Source organism: Mytilus galloprovincialis, chromosome 14 (genome assembly GCF_965363235.1).
Source record: "Mytilus galloprovincialis chromosome 14, xbMytGall1.hap1.1, whole genome shotgun sequence".
NCBI lineage: Eukaryota > Metazoa > Mollusca > Bivalvia > Mytilida > Mytilidae > Mytilus > Mytilus galloprovincialis.
Genome location: NC_134851.1, coordinates 44,549,082 through 44,557,767, shown reverse-complemented (window position 1 = coordinate 44,557,767; position 8,686 = coordinate 44,549,082). Strand labels below are relative to the sequence as shown.

At 33.4% G+C, this 8,686-nt stretch overlaps 1 long non-coding RNA gene across 1 annotated transcript; it reads right to left on the bottom strand.

The window, feature by feature from the left end:
- Positions 1–7,136: 7,136 nt before the first annotated feature.
- Positions 7,137–8,429, bottom strand: LOC143059243 (uncharacterized). The gene is made up of 2 exons (XR_012973447.1): positions 8,214–8,429; positions 7,137–7,296 (listed from the first exon to the last, which is right to left on the bottom strand). It is a non-coding gene; the product is annotated as an uncharacterized LOC143059243 (long non-coding RNA).
- Positions 8,430–8,686: the final 257 nt, after the last annotated feature.

Sequence of the window (8,686 nt, the reverse complement as noted above, 5' to 3'; positions counted from 1 at the left end):
TGGGGTGCGTCAAGGTTGTCTTCTCTCTCCTCTCCTTTTCCTAAAAGTAGTTGACTTTGTTTGTAAAACAGCCTACACAGATCCGAAAGGCATTGTATAGACTATAACAACATGTCTAAAAGACCTAGAATTTGCTGATGACATTTGTACATTATCCCATCGCTTCAAAGATGCACAACATCAGACCAAAAGTTTTGAAACAGCAGCAAATCAAACAGGCCTATACATCACACCCTTAAAACAAAATCAATGAAGCTAAATACAAACAACAAGATTGTCTTAAGATCAATGAATCTACTATTGAAGATGTACAACAATTCACTTACTTTGGAAGTATTGTCAGTACAACAGGAGGCACTGACGACGACATATCAGCGAGCAAAAAGAAAGCACAACAGGTATTTTCCATGCTTAAACCTGTTTGGAGCAGTAAATGCTTTAAGAACTAGCACAACATTAAGGATATTTACCACAAATGTCAAATCAATACTATTATACGGATCAGAAACCTGGAGAGAAACAGTTGCATCTATCAAATCTATCTAAACTGCTGTCAATAAATGTTTGAGAAACATCATCAACATCAGATGGCCTAACAAAATATCTTAACAATGAGTTTTGGAGATGATTCAAACGATATCCAACAACTCAGAAAATAAGAACTAAAAAGTGGAAGTGGATTGGACATACCCTCAGGAAAAGGCTCAAACATTAACAAGCAAGACCTAAACCGGAACCCTCAAGAACAAAGAAAAAGAGGGAGGCAAAAAAAAACATCTGGCATAGAGAACTAACAACTGAACTGAGCAAAAATGGGAAGACCCGGAAAGAGACAAAAAGAATAGCCATGGACAGGAAGAAATAGAAAGAAACTGTAGTCGCCCTTTGTCCCCCTTCAGATGAAGTGGACTAAGTCAAGTAAGTCAATATGAGAGTTACTGTTTGCTCCCTGTTGAATAAATCACTGTGACTCTAGGATGCAGAACCGGCCAGGAAATGCCTTTCCTTTGCTTTTTAGGGGATGTGCATGTACTGGTTTTGTGTCATAGATAAATACGCAATCAATCCGTTTATAATTGTACTATTTGATATTATGTTAGTGTATTGTTCCTTTATTGCTTTGTGTTTGACGACCCAAGGCAAATATGTTAAACCAATGCCAACATGCATTGAGTATATGGAGATTAGTGCATGTATATTTCTTTTGAGGTTATTGCGATTCCCTCACTTTTATTTCTGTACCACCTAAAATAGTCCTATACGATTTGAATATGCAAACGAATGTGTTCCTCTAATTACACGGACATGTAAGCATATTAATATTTGTTTAGAACTGACGGATGGATATAACTACAAATGTACATTGACAGTATTCTTTTTTTCAAAATGAGGAGGTCAAACACAAACTTACATAATATCAGCTGCAACATCTTTAAAATTGCAATGTAAAATACAATAAATATATAATTGTATATGACTGAATAAATTTTCGAACAAAAAGTTGAAAATCATTAGAATTCAGGTTGAAATAAGGCAATACATATAGACAGCTGTAGTATGTAGAAATACTTATACATACAAATATATATTTTTAATCAGGTGTGCACGAGTGGATTTGAAGTTCTGTTCAGATTACATGTAATACATTAGTCTACAAAGAGGATCGGTGTCAATAAATTACAAAATGAGCCTTCACTATATGTAAAAAGATATTATGAATTCAATAAGATTGCTTAGGATACAATTCTCGACCAGAGATCAAATAACCCTAAAATAGAAAAAAACTATAACAGTTCCACGTATGGTTAACGACGATAAGCTTAGTCCACACCGCTTAGTCCGCTATAAAAGGTCCCAAAGAGACAAATGTAAAAAAAATCAGACGTAAAAACTTAAACTTTAATTTATATACGAAGTATACGAATGCAAAAAAGAAATTACACATCAACAGACGACAACCACCTGTCCCAAGTCATGAGCTTGATAATCATTGTTGTCGTTTCTTGCTGGATAACCTATTTTATTTTTGTTCATCTTGTACATGGATTAGACGATGAGTCTTTTCTTTTATTTCCTCTTCCTTCTATTTTTCTAGTTTAAATAAAATGCCTCTGAATTTTCAATTACTTGTATAATTAAATAGTATATGAATGTTGCTGTAGTAATACTTGCTTGATATGCATGGACACCACATAAGTATTTATTAAAACAAAATGTAAAGTTTAGATACGAAAAAATGTAATTGTGCAGGTAATAATTACTGGACATATCATTTTAAGAAATATTATGAACTTTAACCAGACTTTTGATTTAATTAAGACACGACAAAGATGCATTCCTACATTATAAGTCGGTGACATTGCAATCATCGGTAGAATATAAAAAAAATCAAAAAAATAAAAGACAATTCAAAGATATATTTACTATGATTGCGAACAACATCATCTCTATCGAAGGTCTATATAGGCCAAGTGGGTGTTTTGAACAGATATATCATGTTAAGGAGGGGTATTTGCGAAAAATACCAGTCGAGAGAATGTTAAATTTCTCAAGACTGGTATTTTTCGCAAATATCCCTCAATAACATGATATATCTGTTTAATTACACCGAATGTTAATGTACTAAAACGCATTGATGATCGTGACGTTACAAGCGTCCAGTCGGATAGAGTATTTTTTGGCAAATACCACGGCAGAGAGGGTAAAAAAGGCATATCCTTTTAGCAAATACCCCGGCGGCGTTGAAAATGAACGATATTCATTTGATAACAGTAAATTGGTGAAAAATACACTGGCTATTAACCAATCAAAACCCCGGATCCTTACATAAGGTGTAATTATGAAAGATAATTCGTACATTCAATTCAGATCTTTAAACAGTAATATCATAAATGGATGAATACGAGATAATTAATTATAAACTTAGAAAATTAATTATAAACCACATTTAGTCTTTGATGCAAGTTTTTTTATTTTCATTTGGTAATTTGGCTTTGAACTAGCTGCCAGTAACTGGAAGTACTCTCAGATCTGAACTGAATGTTTTTTTGTTTGAATGTAAAAATACCCTTTCACGTGCAGTCTTTTATATTTGATGTCTTGCTATGTGTATCCACCCCATGAGTTAAGCTTCTTAATTTCAACTGATTTTTATAGTTTGTTCTTATATTGTCAGTTACACCACTGTCCCAGCTTGAAGGGAAGGTTAGGATTCCGCTAACATTCTGTATGTATGTAAAATGTACTTGTCCCTGTAAGTAAGTGGTTGTCTTTTGCTGGAGAGTTACATTACCCGACACGGCTCAATGGGGGGTAACATCATTTTGCCTAGCTATGTTACAAATTACCGTAATTGGTCCGATGGTTATGTGTTAAGTAAAATTTATATGGAACGATCGATGTTTCAATGATGACTGCGGATAATAGTTATGATCACTCTTGGTCTTATGACCGGCAGTTACAACAACTTCCGGTCTGAATGTGTACGCGTTAAATCTAATACAGTATGTCAAGTTGGTGTCCTTTCCAACAAATCATCGGGCGGTCCGTAGGTAACCTGTTGCAAGACTTTTCAGTCCTCAACTTACTTTCATTTTCTAGTGGCAGTCTAAATGATTCGCATTTTATCGGTCATACATTGTATCGATCATCCCAGCATATTATGCTTGTTTGTTTTTCAAAGGAACTAATGACATTCTAAAAAGCATGAAAACCCACAATACAAACATGATTTCCCCTTTGGCTATATAGAGAGTAAATGCAATTGCTGTTTTATAAAAGGCTGCGTATAAACATAAAGTTTTCTTCACAATATTGCACTAGTGTATTCCCTGTTGATCACCACTACTCGTAAGACAAACATACATTTGAAAGAGCTTAGATAGATAGATAGATACTTTATTCTCTAAAACTAGATACAAGTTTACAAAGAAACATATAATATAAATAAAGACACAATAGTTAAGATAAACAAATACAAATATGCTTATGAGATTACATTTACATGGACAAGTACATTTAATTCGATTTCAGAAGTTGGGATTGCACTGCATGTCTGTCAGCGAATCATTGAAATCGCAAAAATTAGAAATAACAAAGTTGAACTTCTACAAAATTTAAACAAGAAAAGACATAGAAATTTAATGAAATCTTCATTCGAGGTGGAGTTTTAAAAAAAAATCAATCATAAGCACAATCATTTACCCTGTTATAAAAAGAATAGAAAAAGCTAAGTAAAGATAAAAAGGTTTTACTTATGTACGGAATCTTACTGACGTGTATTTGAGGAAGACAATGTCCTAGTTTGCCTTCCATCTTCCATATTTCCATCCATTCATGCAGCAAACAAGGCACTTATTTCAACACGGCCTTCGTTGTTGGGTTACCTATGTTCTGCGTCGTATCCATAATTGGAACTCTATAAATATATTTAGTTGAATATTTAGTCATCTCACTCACCTTATCCGTGGTCGATATTCATAACAGGACTTAATAAAATTGTGAATGGAAATGGGAAATAGGTCAAAGAGACAACAACCCGACCAAAGAAAAGACAACACCAGAAGGTCACCTACAGATCTTTAATGTAGCGAGGAATTCCCGCAGCCGGAGACGTCCTTCAGCTGGCCCCTAAGCAAATATATACAAGTTCAGTGATAATGAACGCCATACTAAACTCCAAATTGTACACAAGAAACTAAAATTAAAAATAGTACAAGACTACGTTAACAAATGACAGAGGCTCCTGGCTTGGGACAGGCGCAAAAATGCGATGGGGTTAAACATGTTTATGAGATTATTATATATTAAGTCTTTTCAAATATTTGTCACTGGATGGTAAATGGCTTAATCGTAGTTAGCTAAATAGTGTCACATTGATACGAATACATCATTTACATGTCCAAACAACCTGACACGTTAAACATTGTTTACATGCATTCTATAGCTAGTTCACAAAAATTCGCATGTTTCTTTATTGTATACTCGACCCGTTTACTCCTAAATACTATAAGAAAGAAGATGCATGTGGTATGATTGCAAATGAGATTGTCGAAGAAGCGGTATATGTATAAGGAGTTAGGTGTGTCGTCTATTTTTAATAAATTAGTTCAAACTTTTATCGAGGGGCTAGCGATGAAGACACATTGGTGGCCTTCGGCTGTTGTCATCATGGTTGTCTGCTCTTCAGTCGATTTGCTGTCTCTTTGACATATTCCTTATTTCCATTCTCATATTGTATACAAACTTTCAAAACGCTGATTTAAATAGTCCGATCGAAATATTTCCTGAAGGTATGGAAAACTATTAGCTAATTTAGCTAAGACTGTAGTTAAATGTCTACTTAAAAAAAAATCCGTATAACAGCTGTATAAACATTTGTAAAATGAAAAATAGAGACCCAATTGAAATACAATATTTATAAAATTGCTCTGAAACTCTGAATACAGATGCATGCAGTTGTATCTTTTGATTCCCGAAGGTGCATTTGTCGTTCTAAATTCTATTTGGTAAACATACAAGTTGATGTCTACTCTTTCAATCTTGACCGGTACTGAAATTATCTTAAAAAACCCGCTTCCGAGTAAACTAAATTATATCTATAATGTATTTGGGTTTTTGCTTTAACTTTGTGTATCACAATTCCATATACTTTCTTGTTTCTTTATAAGTCGCTTGTTCTCAACTAGTTCATTCATGAATAACAAACTAATCAATTAAATACGAGTTAAGTAACACAATATCCTACAGCATAAACGCTTGTCTTCCTGTAATCACTGGTTTTCGACATTGGGTCGTCTTTCTTTGTACAACAGTGACCGTATGCAACACCTTGTTAAATCTACATTACCATATGGATGATATATTTACCATATATGTTAATTTAGTTTGCATTTTTTCTATTCCTAATATTTTTGGTCTATTTTCTCTCTATTCCTTTTATTTGTTGGGTCAATTTTTAGGTTGCTTTAATTGGTTCATTATTCTCCGTTTTGCAAACCCCGTCCAAACCTTTGTATATTTCTATTTAGGAAAAAACGTTTTCACATAATTCAATCATCACTACCCAGCAGGCACAAAACGTTGTATCAACGTTGATCCAAAGTCAGTCTTCAACGTTGTTACAACGTTGAAACTTGGGTTAGTTTTGAAAGTTGTAATGACGTTGAAATTCTGACGTTGAATCAACGTTGCAGTTTCAACGTTGTATTGACGTTGATAACATGTTGAAATCGGGTCCGGTGACGTTGAAATCAGGTCGGGTTTAGGTTGAAATCAGGTCGGGTTTAGGTTGAAATCAGGTCGAGTTATGTTGAAATCAGGTCTGGTTTAGGTTGAAATCAGGTCGAGTTAGGTTGTAGTTGGGTCATTTTTAGGTTGGTTGAAGTGATGGTTTTGGGGTGTACATTAATCCTTATTGGCACGTGTTCAAATACAATAACAAGATACCTGAATTATGAAATGAAAAAGCCACTTTCAAGTTTTATTTCAAGTTAGTGTCCATCAACAGTTCCTTTCTCAACAAGGGACTCCAAAAGAGAAAAGTAGACAATAAAAATCAGAAACAAAGAGAAGACAGTTACAATAGCAAAATTTTATTTGAAACCAAATATATCAATATCAACAAAGCCTACTTTTCTAGCACATCAATTTCTCAAAGCAAAGGAAAAAAGAAAAACTTACTACAGCACACTGGTTTGATTCTGGTTGATCAAGTTTTCCAACTAATACAAAATTATGTAAATGCAGCAAATTTGACTCAGTGACACAAAATGCCTTCTTTGTTTTATGTGAATACATAGCAGGACCATAAAAAAAGATGTTCTCATTTTAAGTTTTTGTAATCCGATATTTCATGTATTTACTTCTTTTTTATTGTCTTTTTTCATTTTTATTGATACTTGTTGATCTGAAATTTGACTTTTTGAGGGTATACCGTATGTTTTTTTTATTTATCTTGAAGGCATTTGGAACAAACCATACCATCACCAAGCTGTTTACTCATTCAATCATTATCTATACACTCGATACAATTGAGTAAACCGGAGAAAAAAAAGATGCACCAAATAACGTATTTCTAAATTTCACTGCCTTTTTTTACTGGCACTAAATTAGCTATAGAAATTTAAAAAAAGAGGTTTTTAAAATGAAAAATTTATTTTGTTTTAATGATTTATTCTTCTGGCCTAGAAACTCCTTCTGCTCTCTGTGGGGCACACTTCAAAATTAATGTCCTGATCACTGCTCGGATATTTTGGATTCTGGTGTCAGTCTCTTTGTGGCAGACTAGAACAGCATCTGAAAGCATGGAAAAGAAATAACATAAATTTGAATTACATAAATAAAGTTGTGTACTTTTACAAGCCGGAAATGTTATCAAATTCTACCAATTATAAAACAATTATTTTAAATCATAGAAAACAACATGTTCATTTGAAACAATTGTACCAGCTTGCATCAATAAGGGAGCTACCATTTGATTTTTATGGGGGGGGGGGGGGGGGGGGGGGGGGCTAGGATGAAATTTGAAAAAAATAGGCAGGACAGGAGTTTTGAGTAAAAAAAAAGGCAGGATGAGCAACTTGGTAAAAAAAAAAGGCAGGATGACAATTTGTGTAAAAAAAGTCAGGATAACTAGGTAAAAAAAAAGGCAGGACCGAATAGAGTAAAAAATAAAAAGGCAGGACAGAGATTACAACTAAAAAAAAAAAGCAGGACAACATTTTACATCCTAGCCCCCCCCCCCCATAAAAATCAAATGGTAGCTCCCTTACAAGACACAGCATGAATCCATTAAACCAGATCTGTGTTTGGCAAAAACCATAATGTTCATATACAGATAAAACTATCAAAGATGAGAGGTATTTAACGAAAAAATCTAAAAGACCAAAATAGTGTTTAAGAGCAGACCATTTCTATGTGTGTCAGACACACCATATCGAGTTGTATTGGAACGAATGGCTAGTTTTCGATGACACCCCCTCCCCCTTTTTCTGATATTACTGACTCTGTTCATGGCTAGATATGTTTTATGTTAGTTTGCTAATTAGAGGATATATGCAATCATGTTTTGACATGAAACTGAATTAGATTCAGTAAGATAAGACCTTCTCATAATTTCTGTGAAGGTAAACATGCAGATAATCTGATAAATAATTTGAATGCGTTTGTTTATATTATGATTCTACGTTAATTTATCTGTAAAATAGACTTACGCTTATATCAAGAGGTTTATAATACAGAAAAGTCTTCTATCTTCTTTATATTCCTTAGACGCAGTTAGTTGTTCACTAGTCTATTTGTTCATCAGTCTGGTGCGATAATTTCTCGAGGATTATTTTCAAATTTTTCTAAACGGATGTTAAAAAGAGGTGCGCGTGCTTGCGTGCGCATCCAAATGTAAATATTCGGAACTCCAGTTGAAAAACCGCGAAAATTTAAAAACTTCTCAATTATTATGTCTATTATGATCACATTGTACATCGATGATATTTTAAGTTTATATATTAAATATCAATCGGTAAAAATAATTAAATAAATATACCGAATAATTTCACCTATTTATTTAATTGAATGAAAGCAATTAAAAAAAATCGATTTGATTTAAAAAAATATAAACTAAGAATATATCATATTTATACAGATATACATATAATTAAAATAGCATGAACAGGTTTTTGAGATCTCC